We start from the raw sequence: 18,941 nt of genomic DNA on the forward strand, positions 1-18,941 counted from the left end.
CTGCTGCTGCCATTGCTTAGTCTGAGGGGGACCAGTGCGATGGCGCGCCGCGGTACAAGCGTATCACGCACCGCAGGTATACATTATAATTATACTGTGTATACGTCGTCATGGAGGAGTTAGGCAAGAGTTCTGCCTAAGGCGAGAATGGGGCTGACGGCCGCTCACAATAGGTAGATTGATAGATAGCCAGTCAACTACCCAACGGCAGAGTTAACTGGTACTAAATCGCGACACCTCAAACTCGTCTAGAGCATGCCACTCTGTTCACCTTTTACACTTTCTAGACGCTGTTACTACAGCGTTGGGGCGTTGGTAAATGATTTTCCAAAGGCGACCAAGGAGTGGGCCAACCAGAGCGGTGAGCGTGAGTGACATGGAGCACAGTGGAAGATTCCCCGAGCTAGAAGAGCACTCGAATTGTTGATGGCAGCACCAGTCACTGTTGTGACACGCTGTTACGGATATATCCTCTCAGCGGATACGGAGTGCCAGAAGGCGTCCAAGAGAAGCCTGTTAGCATCGCTGCTTTCCCTGTCTCAGCCGACACTCTCAAATATCGCCAGCCGCTGTCTGCCGCTCCCGATGAAAACAGCGCAACGACATAATTTGATGCTACTGGCCACTGTTGTTGACTTGTTGTGAAACGGACTGAGCACAGACAACCATCAGCACCATCTAGCTCTCGCCAAACGTTCATCGTACGCCCTTTAGCCGGCCGCCACGCGGTCTACGACGCACGGATGGAGTAGTGATTACCATGGCTAAATCGCTCTATAGTAGCAATATAATGTCCGCCGAACTCATGGAAACCGTCACGATGTCCTTGTTGGAGTATATCTATGCGTTCCGAGGCAACGGGGGTTTGCTGGCAAAAATTTTGGGGTGCACAATAGGTCCACCATCTAGCCGACAAATGGACGTCATGCTATCACGCTTACTGCTACAGTCACAAGCAGATACTAGAGATACTGTGCCAGTGGTACGATGTGATACATCGGATGTTTTTTCTAACTAGTGCAGTGCGCGTTATGGTAAAGATCGGTCTCATCCTAATAGCGAACATGCACACGCGCACAGAAGGCCAAACAAGCTCAGACCAAATCTAAAAAAAAAGTATGAAAATACACAAACAGCTTTAAGAATGATCATAGTACTAAGAGCTTTAGGTTGGGCCAAAAATGCTATAGGGCGTTTACTTGATGCAAACGGGAGTTTGGAAGTATAAAGCTGAATAAAAAAAACATAAGCATATCTTAATCTAGGTGTTCGCATATTCAGCAAAACATAGTCTCGTTGATGATGATTATTACCGTACCTAAAAAACCAACTAGTTACTATGATGTGTATTCGGTTGAACAATGATGCTACCTGAATAGGATACGAAAAAGTAAGATCTTCTTCAAACGAGGAGTATTTTTGGCCTGAACATCCATGCAGAAACTGGCGCTTTGAGTTTGAACCTTTTAGGACACCGCTGCCGGTAAATTTCAACCACGTATCTATATTTATACGGGCTAGATTTTGCTTTAATAACATTTCGAAGATAGCTCACTTTGAGCCCTGTGTAAAGCTGGTTCGCATCTAAATATGTATGTGCTTTGAAGAAAGCTAAATTACCCTGTATTTGACTATTGGAACCTATTTGTTATGAACGACCAGTTGTCACACTTCTACACTGGGAGCGCGTTTTCCTTAGGAGGGAGGTACCATCTACCGGATTAGCCAAGATATTTGCGGGTTAGTTTTGTTTTCAAGCATACCTCGAGGCTTATTCGAAATTTCTGCTTACTCCTTAATCGTGTCGATTTAATCTCTACTATATTACATCGATGCGGCGAACACTTCATTTTGGAGGATAACCTTTCACACAAACTAATATAAAAATACTGTATCTCCCGTTTACACAGTGGATACATGTGTGCCTCTCGCAGAAGGTGGGCTCATTTTATGTTAGACTTTCGGCTACGATTCAGAAGTAATTGTGCCAATATTATAATAAGTTCCCATATTCTATTAAACTTTATATACATCTCAAACGTTATATAGCACTGCCTTTAATTAGCGCTATGTTCGAATATTGTAGACTGAACGTCTGTGGTCATTTCTACGTATGTGAATGCTAGATACAGCCGCAGACGTAAAATATCAATAGCGTCATCAGTGAATTCATTTACTATGTATTTATTTTGAAATGGTACTGGGTAGTGGAATTCATTGGCCTGACAGCTTCGATTAACGGGTGCTCCCGAACATCGGCCTGATACGTCGATAAAATTGTTTAGCGTCAAAGTTGGACGGCTGCCATGGATCGAAAAAAAGAGCGAGCCATCACACAACCAGATCAGAACTAACACGAAGACGTCGTTGGCCTCAAACACCGCTTCTCATAGCCAATGTCCGGCGATTTTATCCGTCTAGTTAAATTATCCGAGTGGACGAGCTCACCGCATTCAGACGCATAGCTTCCTTGAAATGATGTTTCCATGTGAACGAACTCGATGAGCTCTATGCACTAGTCCTCCTTCAGCCTGACATGCACACATACATACATGCATGCATGCATACATACATACATACATACAGTAAAAACACCGAGCAATGGGTAGTGGGTCAAATCAAGTTCATCACTTTTTGCGCGATGTTACACAGAGCTAGAATTAAGCACATCTGTTAGCGTGATGATGATGATGAGGAATAGTGGGTCGTGCAGGATCGCAAAAGGTTATACTTTTCTACATGTGCATGATACAGAAATATGCTTCTACAGTGTTCGGTGCTAAATATGCTTACAATGTAACGCATGTGAGATTTTACATGGTGCGTCAAGTTCTCGCAGATGGGTATTCACACGGAAATAGGATGCAGATACGTTTCACCAAATTTACGTGACTCCATAGTTGGACTAGTGCAATTAGGTTAAATCACTATCTCTGAGTTATGAAAGAGCCCCTCTACGTGATCTGGAAGATTCCTTCCTATTCTTATACCTTTTTAACCCTTGCTAGCGAAATACTTGACTAAACTTAAACACAACACCAGACGCGCACGAAACCATTTCTAGCTTTAACCTGTTTTTTTGCCTGTCGTTTTCGCTTTTGAGCTCCTTCAGTCGTCATTCTTCGTTAAATCAAACTTTAAGTTCAACTACAAATAGTAAAAGTACTTTTCTTCTCTATATATTAACTTTGACAGATTCACGAAATGTCATTGTATTAGATAAAATCCCCCGAAAATAAATTGTCTCCAGCTATAGCACATACATATTAGTCAGTTTTAATGCAGATCATTGTCTAATTGCTTTTGATTGTGGTACTTATCGCCGTGAGCTTGAGTTACAGTAGCAGTGTCGTTCTTCCTGTAAATGGTCCTTACTGAGTAAAACGTTCGTCGATAGGGAAAGCACCATAAGCTCCTTAAACCCAATGATTTTTGAAGGTTTCAAATGATTATAGTGACTCTAATGCGCAATTCGTATGGTGGACATTGCAAGGGACAGATCGTTGCTATTAAAAGAAGTTTCGGTATGCAATGTGTTCGATCAAGTCGGCGACAAAGGCGAACTTCGATAAAGATATACGCGAACTATGCCTTAGGAAAAATCTTGAAATGCGGTATTCCTTATCATGGAGCAAGCACACCAAGACATGATAAGAAAATCATCAATAATAGTCATCGAATTAAAGACGCGCACCTAAATACAAAGTCGCTTATCATATCTGACGCACCATGAAATACTTTTTTTTTGATAAAAATATTAATTTTTAACATGTACGATAATCTTTGTATATCAACAATGATAGGAACACTTTCAGATTGGCGTCAAAGTTATCGGCAAATAAATGAATACATGAAATCGTATGGAGGTTTAAGTAACTTTTCCTACTTTACCATTTACCAAATATCACTAATATATGACTAGTTACAGGTTGTCAGTTCTTCTTAGGTGGCCAAATTACCTAGCGAACTAAGTTAGATCTACTACCATTCTAGTCCACCACGTAACCATTCGGCTTTTGTTCATCACACACATGATTTTCTGGCTCAACTTATTTTTTTCCTTATTTCCAACACATAATATTGCTTATGCTAAATGCACTTCTAGTGAACAATGTATGGAAATAAGTTAGGAATTCATCAATATAGGTCAAACTATCGCCTTTCACTTAGATAACTGGCCTTACTCAGGAGGACAACCTAAACCTTTTTTATTTTGTTGTCTTGCTCTGAGGTTTTTCTGATCAAATAAGAGGGCCGAGGAAGTTAGTCGAAGTTATTTCGTTTACAGAAAACTAAGTGCGTACAGATTACAAATACAGCAAACTCTAGCCCGACTCTACCCAGCAGTCGCAGATTTGGAACTGACCGTGAACCCGGCCAAGCGATAAAGCTTAGAAGAGTAAAGTACCTATACTAGCGATACTGATGTTTCCTCAGGTTGCCCCTTAGCTAAGTTAATCGGTTTCCGTATCTGGTGCTGCTGTTACCCGCGAATGGCAGAAGTCTCACTGCGCACATCAGCGAAATATGCGGGAAAGCAATGTTTGCCGCATGGGCAATCAAACCGCTTTATCGGTTGTTTTTCGCAACTGCTCTCAGCGTGCTCGTCCTCGCACGTGTGTCTCACAGTAGAAGCAATCCAATCGTATCAAAGCCTCCTTCCTCAAAAGAGCACGACGGCTACATGTACTATGTTGAAAATGCCTCGCGTGTCCCTTAGCCGGCTTCTCGTTGTCTAAAGAACTACGTCGCTGTGAGCCCCCAGCAATAGAAGTTTTTAAGCCCAACCTTATACAATAAGTGCAAAATATGGTGAAATAGGCGGGGATTTCTTGGCTTGAGGTGCGATGACGGACAGTGAGTGAAAAGAGATGAAATGGCTAAACAGGCATGTCATGGCTCACTTTGTTGAGAATGGGTTCGCAGAAAACCGGATTTCTACAAGGTTGACAATACGTACAGATGCTCAAGGTACGAGGGAATTGTGGTAAATATCATGCCACTCATTTCTCCTTGGTGTGATTTTCAAGAACCCTGATAACCTCTTAAATTGGTTTCATAAACTTTGCAAGACTCGTCTGACCCGTGTGACACAAAGTGTTTTAAATTCTTTGGAATGATTCTATATACATACTTTGATATTGGGATATAGATTTGTATATATAAAGTTTTTGACTAGTACCAGCAAAAGCGAACAAATAAAATTTAAAAACAAGGCCTTCATACTAGCCACCGTACATTCACATGTCCGAGAACGTGATAGTGTTTGCATTCCGTTTTCTACGATTAGTGTGTATTTTGTAGAAGCCCATCGACGTGCAGTGAAGCCATCGGACATCATCTTCCCGTATCGTTGCTCTTACTGCACTAAAGGGTAGCTGCTGGGTGTCACAGCCAAGATCAACCAAGGTTGGAATGTACGTCATGGCGTAGCGTTTTCTAAATAGTTCTCCACCGCGCTGTCCACCAGAACAAGCGAACGGGCTGAACGGGCTGATGGAGAGACTCCTTGTCCGTCCTTTCACGGCCTTTTTGGCACTTGGAAACAATACACGTAGGTATTTCTCATTGTTGTTATTATCCACTCTAAACTAGATCTACTCTAACCGCTATAAACTGGATATTTTCCCTAGTTAGTGCATACTAGTATAACCTAACTCTAGACAATAATAGTACACTGTCTTCCTGAATATCTGTTTTTTTTTTTTTGAATTCTAACTCGTTTAGTTGCAGTATATACTATAAGATACGTAAGGACAGATACGAAGGCCTGTAGGTGAATGTATGAACACTTGCGAGATTATTTACGTAGGAATAAAGCACATATACGACACTGACTTCTAGTAAGTTGGCTGCTATACCAACCAAGACGTTCGCTATTTTACTGCAGTTAGAGAATGGTGGTAGGAGATTCTGTCGCGTCTTTGTTACTAGCCTCTATTGATCAGGCTGGGAATTGTTTGAGGATCAGAAGGTTATATGGCCTTTGGATGTAGCTACCTAAAGGCCTGTTTGTGATGTCAAACGTTAACCCTTTAATCCTCCCACACTTCAAAATGGGCGCTAGCAAGATGGCAGCTAAGAGAAGGCAACGTGCAATAGGAAACAAACATGATAAATCACAAACACTATGGAATAGTAAAACAAAGTTTATGCGCCAATAGTAACTGTGATAACTTGATAACAGCAAGATGCCTGCGATGCAAGGATCCTACAGCGTATCTATTGAAATTTATAATCAGAAATACTTATACTATCAAATTGAAATAGACTGTCTGCTAACAAATTGCAAGATTCGCCATATACTGTGGTTAAATATTGGAACGAGGTAACGCAAATAAATCTAAAAAAATACGTAAAACACGTAAACCTGATAATAATATGCCGCACGATCAAAAACTAGACCGCTTAGTTTCAACAATCGATAAAACGCAAATTGCTATTCTATTCAGCATGGACATTCTATTCACAACATAGATCAGAACAAGTTATAATTAAAGCTACAAAACAATAACACTCTGTACCACGAAACTAGAGTAACTTACTTTCCAGTTGACAATACAGTTTTTGCAACTCCAAGAAGACTGGAGATCGTATCGCGATGCGAGAACACGTCTCGTCCGAGAGCACAGATCGAACTAGTTAACTTCGGAACGTCTACCAGAGACAATCTACACTGTATAACGGAAATTTACGTCTAACAAGTATGCGTGCCAATAGTGAAAACATGATTAAGTAACATTACCTAATATGTTCACGGAAAAACCGTATTCGTCAATAAAAAAGTAATGATCAGAGATAAGGTTAATCAGTAGCTTCAGTCTAGTATAATATACGTAAACAGTGTGGGATGTATACGTCTAAGAAGTCAGAACTCACTTCTTTATAATATACAATACTTTGCCATTATGTGAGGACACGGTCGCTTGAAAAATAGATTCCTCGAACTGTCTCGATGTACATTCCGCCATATCTGTATTGTTCTTATGAAGAGTAGTTCAATAAAATGATCGAGTAATATCATTTGATCTATTAATGCATGCTACCTCTGAAAAAATAGATACAAAGATCATGTACAACGACACGTGAACGTTTCGCTAGTCTGATCCTCTACAAGCGTACTCTCTATGGCCTTTTGCTTGTACACAGTCGGTGTCGATAATATGCCACCTCAACAAACAAATGAATACCCTGCAGCAACTAACGTGGATCAATTACTATATCTGTCCACTTTTCACAATGGTCCTAGTATCTAATGAATGCGGCCTGGTCGACAGATTAAAAAGTGTGCAGGTGAGGACCTTTTACCAATGCACTTGCGCATCATAGATACGACCCATTACAATGAACCTTCGGGAAGACTGTTTTTCTTCGCATAACGTTCCATGTGTGTACTTGTCTACGTGCCAACAGTATAACTTTTTGTGTCGTTACTGCTCACTATTGTTACGCGCGTCTATACATCGATATATGTGCTGGTGTAAAGCTCAACCATCTATATATATTATTACTGCTATTATACCCTGATTGATAATCTGTGGAAGACGATTGGTGTGTGGACTTGCTTAAATTTCCGCTGTCTGTCGTTTCATGGCTACGTAGATAGAGGAGTATGTATGAAGTGCTAGAACTCTGGTGAAGGTCACACGTTCGCGATCATCTCAGCCAGCCCACTCACAGGGTATTTGTCTGGCCCCAGCTTCTTTTGTGTCTGCATTCTAGCAGGCTTCGTGCTCAGTAACGACTCGACAAGTAGCAGGGAAGGCTCGCTACTGCTAGCGTCGATCACGCTTGAAGGACTTCTTCTGTAGCCTGTTACGTGGCCTAACAGTCAATGAAGTATCGATTACTTGATAAACGACGTCTACATCACGCCGGTACGGAATCCTTACTTCCGATTTTGCTACGTGTAATCACTTACATAGAAACAGGTAGATAGATAGCTGTTTGATACATATAACAACAGGTCTCTCCACCACCAGCAAACAGGAGTGTTCTCCCACTCGGACATAGGTCTAAACATATGTTTGACTACCGACTCAGTATTTCCAGTGGTCCACATGTATTCATGGTGACCGATAAAAGAGATATCTGTAATCAACATGGGCTGAAGGCGAAGGAAAGACGCTGCTATCGGTAAACCACACACGATCGGTTTATAGGCATAACAACAACCATAAACTCGTTGATAATGGTAACAACAACTATTGCTACAACAATAACGACAAGAGGATAACAGTAGTATCAGGCTTAATCAACCGCAACGATTACCATAATTTATAACATTACCGGCAGCAGCGTCGGTTATAAAAAATCATGTGACTTCGAATTAAATCTAATGTTCTTTTTTATTATCTAACACACGAAAAATAAAATAGCGTTGTAAAACTGCAGGGAGTGTAAAGGACACTTCCATCTTAATGGTAGCTTTGACGGCCTTTTTTCATGATTACGGGTCCGTCTGCAATCTGTTCTATGCCAGTGCTATAGCTAACTATTTATAATACTGCGAATACCAATGTATGATAGGCTCTAGGTCAGACGATTTGTCTTCCGAACAGAAAGTTAAGATTAGCGATACTATAACCGCATGATCGTCTAAAGGTTCACTGAAATCTCGATATTTATTTCACGATAAACCACTAGCAATTTATCAAATAGAGACAAACAAATAACCACTGTCGTCCAATCATAACAAAAAAAAAAATAGCGCGTCGTTAAAGCGTGTTTGTGTACACACTTATCGGACGCGTCAGAATTCTTGTCGCGAACGACCGCCACAGTCCTTGGGAAGTTCTCCTTGTCTTTAAGTTCTTATTGTAGCCATAACAACGACGACAACCTTGACTCTCACGCTGTGGGTGTCTCAAGCTTGTAAGATTTTTAACGCTTTGGATATAGCAGAACTGGAGCTGCTTCTCATGATGGAATTCTACTAGAGAACGGAAAGTAAGTAATCGTGACCGGCAGGCCTCTGTATCTCTTTCAGTTTGCGATTGCGCTCGTATATCAGCGCTTGTCTTAACTAAATTTTCCACCCCGCGTGGGGTTAATTTCTTTTTTATTGCTATGTTGTTGCCAATGTGTAACAAATAAACAGCTGCTATACAACTACGAATAGAAAGCTGTTCATTGTTAAGAAAAGAATACGTAACCAGAAAAAATCTTCCTTGCTTTTTGTACGTTCCCGAACGCTTTTCGCTGCCAAAAATAGTCCACAGATGTGCATAAGCGCTGTAGACCCAGCGCGTGAACAAAGGTTCATTTAGCCAAGACTGCGAATCACTCGAATTTTACCAATAAACATTAGACGGCGATCAAGAGGTGATCAACTTCGACGTTGGGACATGCATCACCGCCACGCAACGCGTCTACTATAAATGCCTACATCAGCAATCGTATATGTTTTTTCGCCAAGGCCTCGAGCCAAGATTGGCCTTGGACCAGGGATAGAATGTCGGTGTATCCCGCAGACACTCATGCAGTAGGCCATCGACAACCGTCGGTCCTACCAAATAACTTATATTCCAACTAGGATCGCCACCATTACATAAACGCATTATATATATACATTAATAATATGATAGCCTTTTAGAGAACTGCAGCATACGAATTGGCGACACCACTCGGGCCTAGAGAATCATAATAATTGTCATTGTTGTTGCATACCATAGGCATATCAGGCAATTTGTTTACCAAGATACAGACTGTACAGATATGGGTGTCGTATTAAAATCGAGGGAAATATTTTTTAATCCCGACGAAAACACCCCTCACGAATACAATGATCTAATGTAACAGACGTTTGGGTAGAAATTATTTTAGGCTAGAGATTTAAATTGATCCCAGAACATCTTTCTCTACTTCTACAGATATTACTGTATATACTGTTAAAAAACAGTAATTATAAGTGACCGACATTGGCATTTCTAGGCTTGCTCTTGTCCTACTCAAGGACAAAACACTTTAGTTTAGACTGTTAAATAATTTTCGCAAATATTGAAGTTCAGAACTGAATCAAATTTAAATCTAGTTAAAAACTTATTAGAATTTTTCAACAGGAGAATGATGCTCTAAGAGTGAACTGTTGGCATTTAAAAAAAAAATACATACATATTATATAATGGGCTAGCCTTTGACAGCGACGTAGATAATTTGTATGGTTATCACGCATACTTCCTTTCCAGTATGCAACGTATATGGTGTTAGAGGTGCGCTCAAAATGACCGTCTGTAGGCTTATTGCATATTTACTATGTTTCTTCACTGAAATTTTATAAACGCCACAATTCTTAGTCGGTAGTTATCTTGTTACTTTTCCTTTAACATATACACAAACGTAACGTTTATTCGAGGAAAAAATGAAAGAATTAGGGTCATGCTGTAAATTGCAACGTATCTACAGTCTTTAACAATCCTCAGTCTTTCGGTCAGATGAAATTTGCCAATAGAGCATCCATAATTCCTCTCACGAAAATTATATTAGTCAAGCGATATCCTTTATAGTCGACAACAGCTACCGCCCCTATTATCACAATAGGCGCTCAAACAGCAGAAATTCTTATCAAAGTCTGCGTTATGTAATGTATAAACACGTCGTCCTCTTATTAGGCAACATAATCTCATATACCGATCCCTCTGGCGAATTCAGAACATAAAAAATACTCCTTTATTTAATCTCGATTCTCTTCCAGCCTCGCTCTTTGAGCCTGCCGTCGTAATATTAGCGCAGTCTTAAGGAGATTGTCTGGCCTTGCCTGTTACATTCAGTCTTAGACGTAAAAATATCAAAGCAGTTCTTCTACTCATTACCACTGTATTTTTTCTATAAACAATTCTCAGTCAGCCTCTCTGACCAGACACAGAATGACAACCCAACTACTGTATGATCAAAGCCTCTACTATCGAATTGCTACGATCATATACTAGATTTAAGGCAACAATACTTGCTGTCAAAAAACTAAACGAAAGAGTTCTGCGTAAGGTTATTCGAGGCTACGAAAAGAATACAAGATAGGTTATTTTGTCGGGGAAGCGTCTGGCCTCAGGCCCTCGCTGGCGTTGCAGCCACCACTTTTCGTCTCCATTCCTTGAAGGACGATTCCGGCCGCCCAAAAACCGCCAAAGCAGCTCCGTTTCCAGACGAAAACCACAAGCATTTTTAGGATAGACAGTACCAAGATAAGTGGGCCGCGGGTCCAAATGGCCACTAGATCCGAGGGGCCCTGCGGGAAAACTAAGCGCGTCTGAGCTTTCGACTAGCACGTAGTGAAACGGCGATGCCTCTTAAACTGTTGCTAACTCATGCTCTTAATCACTAACGACCAGCGCAAAGACATTTGTTCAGATCAAGTCTATTAAATATGCCAGCAGCTTCGCCGTAGATAGGTGCACTGGCTCTGAAAATAGAAGGTCTAGTGGAAACACGAAGAGATAAACCTTAAAGATTTGTAGGTTGTTAATCCAACCGCAGTGGGGGCAAATGGTCGAAAATAAACCAAATGAACAGATTAACATTTGACGTTGGAGATCAACAAAAAGCGCGAGATAATTAACAATTGAGCTATTCTAGTTATTAGTGTGAAGTGTGTTGTACGGCTTCATTCGTTGTAGCCTATAAAGATTATAATTATTATGATTATTGGCACTATAATTTGTAACGTACATCATTAAAATAAGCTTCGGAGGGTTATGGATAAATGAAAAAACTTCACCTAGATATACTGGATAATATGATGCGCAAAATTTCTCAGTTCACACCATTTAATTTTTGAGTGGACGAATAGATCATGCCCGTTATCAGCGCGAGATCAAACGCTGGGGTATAATAGCGTAATCTAGGTGATCGTATATTTTTGTAATTAATGCTATAGAGAACTTGAAGCGACGCCATGACTTGTGACTAAATGTACATATATACAGAACAACTGATCGTAAAACAGAACAGCTGATGATAAAAGCGAAGTGCCTTAGCTACTCGAGATGTCAACAGACAAAAAATGAAGGATTTCTCGCGTGAAAGCCAAAATAAATGAAAAAAAAACCCTCAATTATAAGTGGCTTACAACACGTGTTTCGGCGTACTAATCAAAGAATTGATATGCTCAAACGTCATCTCAGAAACCATCAAAATAACCAATTTTTACTTTACCGTAGAGACGTGACGGACGCAGGTGTCTTATTGTTTTATCAACGCCGCAGTTTGCCTTTTTATTCCACATTTCTAGACGTCAGTCGATAAGCCCTAACAAAGACGTACTCGAAAAACGCAGCCTCTGGGCTCAACCCAACGATGGTCCGATAGACTAATGCGCAGTAGAAGTACAAGATGATAGCAGCAATATCTGCCCCTGTTTAGAAAACTGAAGGCGATAGAGAAACAGACTTAGTAGCGCATAAATGTAATTAGTTCCCGTTGTTGTTTAGCATTTTATGTAATGGAGAGAAAGGTTCTTCAATTCTTTTTGTAGAATTATCTTGGTTGTGAAGAATATAACCTTTCTTCTTGATTTTTCATTGTAATAGTAGATGATTACTTGAAATTGTTCTTGTACCATACAAGCCTACGCACACTATTGTATAACTGCAAACACGTATCCTTTAGGAGCATGACACAAACAACAATGTGTCCGAAAATTAATTACCTCTATTATAGGGATGGGTCGAAAACAGACAGGTTTTACTTGCATTTCTACTGAAGCACTTATTCTGCACGGAAACAAATACAATCGAGCACCAATACCAATAAAACATTAAGGAACTTTAGCAAATAGGATACAGAGCTATGGCAAATTGCGTGTTGAGAAGTAACGAAGGCGCATCAGGACAACAACGACAATCGAAGCAGACAGAATCTGATATTTAAACAATGTAATCATATCGATGATAAAGTACCGTTTAGGCATATGCACGTCAATGGCTCTCTCAAATGCAAGTAAGCTAAAGGAATTCGTTAAAAAGACAGTGACCAAAGACGTATCTTGGTCTTTAAACGGTAAACTTCATTAGTCGACAGCTATTGATTTTCCCGTCTCTTCGGCGCCCTATGAAGGCCGATAAAGAAAGACTTCTGCTAACTTTGTGATTTACTGATGGTAATAAATGTCATGTTAGTTAGATCGCTTATTTCCTTTCGGCTTGATGGCATATATTAAGGTTTAACCGACATGGCTTTATATGGTCTTTATATATGACTATATCTCTTAAAAGTATACACGACACGCATCGATAAAACCAGACGGTATGGATTTACAATCTCAACATATTTTAACACAGTAGTGGAACATAATCCGATATCGCATATACTTTTATCACTCACTTATTGGTATTAAATTTTGTAAAAACTACGCACAATTTTTTTTAGTAACATATAATCGTTGCAGCAATAGTTAATTGTAGCGAAGAGGCTGATACACAAAAAGAAACTTATTTCTACATTAGAAAAACATCACCACTAACTATAAAAGAGACGATAAGCGAGTAAATGACAGAATCATGATTTAGAAACATCAGCATAAAAAGCTGTTACACCATTCTTCGATACAGCGTCCCGTTAAATAGATGCACTTACGCGAAGCGTACGACTTCCGACAGGACTGATACTCCAAGTGAATAGACAACGATTTTTCCCATACATTCGCTAGTTTTCCTGTTTCGTAATGACTAGGCATCCGTCTACCCAATAAGACAGCAACCAAAGGCATATGGGGATATTATAGGCGCTGCATGAAAAGTCTTCTTGATATTCTGTCACGTATGTACCCCTACACTAAGAAGCGTTTAAAATATTTATTACCGTGGACAGTATGGATGAATGAATGAATGGACACTCCTTATATATCTGTTCATCGCTAGGCACCATATGTTCTACCAAGAATATGCTTGCCAAAGCTTAAATGAGATATAGCGCATAAGCTAAAATTTGTTCCCTGCGTTTCGTTAGAAGAAGGTTGGCGTCAATTATGGACGTAAAGTTTGTCGGTACGTTAAATGATATAAAGTTAATTGCTGGAAATATCAGTAAATTATCTTCTTAGAAGCTTCTCTTAGCTTCTAAACTATATTGTCAGCTAGTACAGCATCACCGGCGCGCAGATTCCCCATATATACGGTCAATTTAAATCATACCTTAACTAATGACACTTTTGCATTATTACTGCCAACATAAACGATTCGAGCCCCTAAAAAGCAGTATACAATTATCTACGTCATGAAATCGTTTAGCGACGGTTCCGCCGGTGCAAGTTATAAATAACTGGCTACCCTTGCTATATATATATATATGCGAGGTCATAGAATCTTTTGAGCTTATTTATAATTGAATCATTAGGCAGAGTGGTCGTTTGGTTGAAAACGGGTGGTCTTATGCAGAGCCTTAGAAAATTTTTTATGTTATAATAACACAATTACATGTTCTAGACGCTTGAAAGGGAAAAATTAGTACAACATAGTACTTGAAGGCGCTATTGTTTATGATATATACAATTTCTATACGATTTTCACTGTATAAAAGATTATTAAACATACATAACGATGCTTACTTTCCCACTCCTTTCGGCAATTCGTTTTCGAGTGAGCCATTCTGGACGTAGACTAGTTTCAAATGGATAAAACCAATAGCGGATCAGACTATATTCAGACAAAGCCTGTTTCGACGAAGCTCCTTGCAATAACTATCTCTGACTTTCGATTAGTGCCATTTCATCGAGACATGATTACAGATAACCCATTACAACCCACAACCAGAATGATATAGTCTATAATAATGAAAAATTTATTTCTCTGAGCTATAGCCATCTTCACTGTGTCAAAGTTTTGACTTAAAGGCGCCGTGTTTGTGCGTAACGAAAGCCATACAAAAAATAAGAAGCCATATAAATGCGTACGACAATCATACCCCAGCCGCCGAGAAGTCGTGCAAATAGCTCGTTTGTTAGAGTTACAGGTCACGGTAAACCGTCCGCTTTATCGCCGTTCGGTGCCGGAAAGCTTATTTACTATACACATCGTGCACCGTAGCTAAACCCGTCAGACTGATAAGTGCCGCATACTCCTGCCTCTTAATTCTATGATACAAAGGCCTATTACATGAATATTATACAACTGCCTAGTTTGTCACTGCTTATTAGAATATGATAATTGTTTCGTTCAGAAAGATGTCAATGGAAGCACGCACGCCATGGCTTATAGGGTGTTTCCCTCTCAATGAATAGGAAGAAACTATTTTAACGCGAGAGCTAAAGGGTTTTAATGGTTGGATTGCAACGAAGCATTAACAGATGCTGTACGGGCACTGTCTCGATATCGAGAATGAATAGTGTGACTACGTTGTCATAGATTAGTTGTTTCCCTACGTGACATTGGGTACGCTACGAAAATTACATACGTAAACACGGCAGTAACCGTGTTTACGGCATTCCTCTACTGTGGTAGTAATTGACCCTGATTATGACCATAGCGTGTCGTGACATAGACAAATAGCTAGATGGCTTACGAGTTAATGCAAGTTAGGCACAAACGCTAAAGGTTTCACTCGAAAAAAAAAAAACGAAGTAACGGATATTTGGCTTAGCGAGACCTAACAAGCACAGCAAGCTATTTCACAAAATACGGACTATTCTACGATGGCGAAGCATCGTAGAACTCGTTGACCGTTTGCTGCACACCTTGTGAAGAGCATTTTTAAAAGAAACTTGCCTTTTATAAAACGTTGACGTTGTATTTTTATGCACACGAGAATATTTTCTAATTTATTGAAGAATAAGAACACAACGATGAATACACTGAAGGAGAAAGGCGCAATAAGCGGAAGAAAGGGAATTTCTATTTTCTAAGGGTAAATTGAACACTTTTTACAGAAGTGTTTTAAAAAAATATATAACTCATAGCTATGCTAACCAAGCGCAGACTAAGTCTAGACATGGTAAAGCGGCGCGTTAAATCGTTACCTAGAGTACATCAGGCGGATATATTTTGTACAAGCTAAATGCCTTGCGAGTCTTGAGTTCCTAACAGTTTGCAGTCAGTCACTGCTGTGTAGATGCCATATTCATTGGTCACTCTACTTTAGATGTTTGTTCTATACAAGCGACAGGATGTTGAAGCAGAAGTCTACAAGCGGGAAACCTCGTTAGCTTTGTTGAAGAGCGTATATTATTTATTTGGCTAGTGAAGTTTTTTCTTTTCCTACCACTTATCACTTATAAAATAGGTTTTGTATAAGAAAAACTCATTAACTAAGTTGTCAATATCTACGCTAGTCAGGAGTAATTTTATTAGGCAAAGTTCTGTTCGTATGTCTTGTATTTTGCTTCATTTCGAGAGAATGCCTTTCAGTAAACTTCAGTTAGGTGCACATTGTTACAAATTTCTATAAGCTGATCTTCAATTAAATAAATTTATCTGCTTGACTCGTCATATGACATGTCCTTTTATATATATATATATATATGTATATATGCACAATAATTTCTATCGTCTTGCTTTATTAGCGAACTGACTATTCGGACATGGCTTTTACTCACTACGTTACAACCATCGATGACACTTCCTTGAGGAAAACTTGTTATGGTCTTCAAAAATCGATTAAGATGGCAAACTCTACCATCAAAAAAAGAAGAATTTATCCTTTCAATCCAAAAATGCATGGAGCGTTGGTATACCTAGAACTGATATACACTCGAGTCCAAGCGAATGAGGTTAATTGCCAGACAAAAAGTAAGTTATACGAGCCGGTTAGATATGTAGTGTATAGAGCATGTGTACTGAAATAAACTTAAACTGTCATAAAAACTCATTTCTGCACCAGCTTGAAAGCTTCCAAAGGTTTTCATGCTTTACTATTAAAAGTTCTAAAGCGACCTACGGGTATCCTTTTATGGGTATCACAGTACGAACCCTGGCGATAATTTTCAAGATAAGATTCACTATGCTTAACGGCCTTTCGTCTACTCTTCCGAATCCAGAATGCAGACATCCGGAACAAAGTGACAAAGTTATGCAAACAGACGCTGTCCGTTACCAACTGTTTACGTGACAAATGCCACCAGTAAATATCTTGCTTCCCAGGGCACATAATTCATTTCATTATAATCGAGAACAGCTAAACTATAGATACTACCATAACGCGTTCGCGGGCCCGACAGCTGACCGCCTATTGACCTCTAGGAGTCGACTACCTCAGCTGGCATTACTTAGAAAAAGGCAGGCAGGTAGTAGATAATGATAATTTCACTCTAAAATGTATCACAGCTTAGGGATGGTACGCGTTTGTCGTTTTTATTCTTTTATAGCCTTGCTTAATCTCATAGTTATTTACAAGCTCGGAGTCAGTATCGCGTTTTATAGCAGTCGAGCTACTTCGAAAATGTAGCAAGATGTTTTTGTTTGGAAAAAAAACAATTTGCGGGACAGATCGATTTGTGTGACTAGATTTTAACAGCTTTATGTTTTGCTTTCAAAGAACGGTTCAAGCGATGCTTTGAACCTTTATTGATATACTTCGGCTGTAAGCATTTACGTGCGTGTCGATGATACACTCTATAATACACACAAACATATTATTAATATTCAAGGTTAATGATTCGACCTTAAATTGTACTAATTTCCCATAGATTCGTAGTAAAGAAAGGCAATCACTCGGGTCATCACAAAGTAAACAACGTTAGTTCCGCTTGGAGTGTGTAATTTATGTGTCTCTTAATCGCCTTAATTAGTATTAATCAAGTGTGAATTATGAAACACAGGAGTATTCTTGGCAAGCAACTTTTGCATCAACAGCCCTCCTATCGTGAAACAAGTCACACTCTCGTTGATCTCTGACCTTCGTCGGATGCCTGGGTCGAATCCACTCTGATTACAATAGACTTTGGCTCAGTGCGCCAAGTATATTCTTTCAGTTATGATGCATTTCCAACTATAAAGGCGACAAAACTTTCTAACAGGTTGTTGTATAAAACGTAAATTATGTTTGTTCTAAGTCGGTAATCTACATGGCGTAAATTTCACATTCTAGCCTCTTCTAATTGGGTTTATTTGTACATTCTATATTCGAGGCGCATCCTAAGCATTGGTATTGAGCAGATGGTATGCAAGCATTTCACTGCAGTAGGCCAATTTGTGTGCAAAAATAAGCACCCTCGGCACAAAACAGGTTCCCAATAACAGGCCAACGGAGCCACTGACATCGTGACTCGTTGTAAAAATGAAATATGTACAATAAATGACTTGGTAACATGGTTATTATGGTGTTGCATTAGGGGAAATTTAGGTCGTCTGTCATATGCGTCAAAGGTTTGTTTACACTGTCCTTTTTCCTATGACCAGATTCTTTCACAAAACGAATCCGTTAATTATGAACCCACTTACGATAAAAACTGACAAAACAGTCTTTAGCGTTGGTAGAAATCGTAAGCATGCAGAATAAATAAATTTGTAATCTCACTAAGAGAAGATCGTACATTCGTTGGGACAATACAAATTTAGTATTTAAACTGCACGCGCTCACATCCGAATAATCTACGTGTATAACGATGACAATAGACTGGTTAAGGTTCACCATGTCGCAGCAGTGAGCCGCAAGGGTCCTCTTCTGCATTTGTCAGAATGCGGATGAGAGAGGCTGATGCAGGAAGCTCGATTTCTTTGTTAAACTTTGACTATGGGCCCGAACCAGGATTCTCTAGTTGTCAACGGATTTCAGCCATTAAAGGCTATGTCGTCTAAAACATTCTATCTATCTTCCAACAAGGTTGCATTGAGGGGTGCCAAATTTGCATTGAGGGTTGCTGAATTATCTAGTTTATTTAGAACTTTGTACTAGCCGAGGCAATGGTTATGCGCTGTTCTGGGTGCAATGATTGCGTTATAGAAATCTACTGACTTAATCAGTTCAAGTCAGCTCAGCTGAAAAAGTGCCCTTGACACTTCTATGTTTATTCATTT

General features: G+C 39.6%; 2 long non-coding RNA genes across 4 annotated transcripts; one reads left to right on the forward strand and one right to left on the reverse strand.

The window, feature by feature from the left end:
* Window positions 1-44: 44 nt before the first annotated feature.
* LOC147756586 (uncharacterized) lies at window positions 45-7,036 on the forward strand. 3 transcript variants are annotated; one of them, XR_015324497.1, is made up of 2 exons: window positions 45-4,987; window positions 5,291-7,036. It is a non-coding gene; the product is annotated as an uncharacterized LOC147756586 (long non-coding RNA). The 3 variants fall into 3 exon arrangements; XR_015324496.1 differs by having other exon boundaries at window positions 45-4,971; XR_015324499.1 differs by having other exon boundaries at window positions 45-4,971; window positions 5,305-7,036.
* A 3,943-nt stretch (window positions 7,037-10,979) lies between these two features.
* Window positions 10,980-13,716, reverse strand: LOC147756587 (uncharacterized). The gene is made up of 3 exons (XR_015324501.1): window positions 13,570-13,716; window positions 12,151-12,361; window positions 10,980-11,224 (listed from the first exon to the last, which is right to left on the reverse strand). It is a non-coding gene; the product is annotated as an uncharacterized LOC147756587 (long non-coding RNA).
* Between the last annotated feature and the right edge of the window lie 5,225 nt (window positions 13,717-18,941).

This window comes from Varroa destructor, unplaced genomic scaffold (genome assembly GCF_002443255.2).
Source record: "Varroa destructor unplaced genomic scaffold, Vdes_3.0 BEIS01000003.1, whole genome shotgun sequence".
Lineage (NCBI taxonomy): Eukaryota > Metazoa > Arthropoda > Arachnida > Mesostigmata > Varroidae > Varroa > Varroa destructor.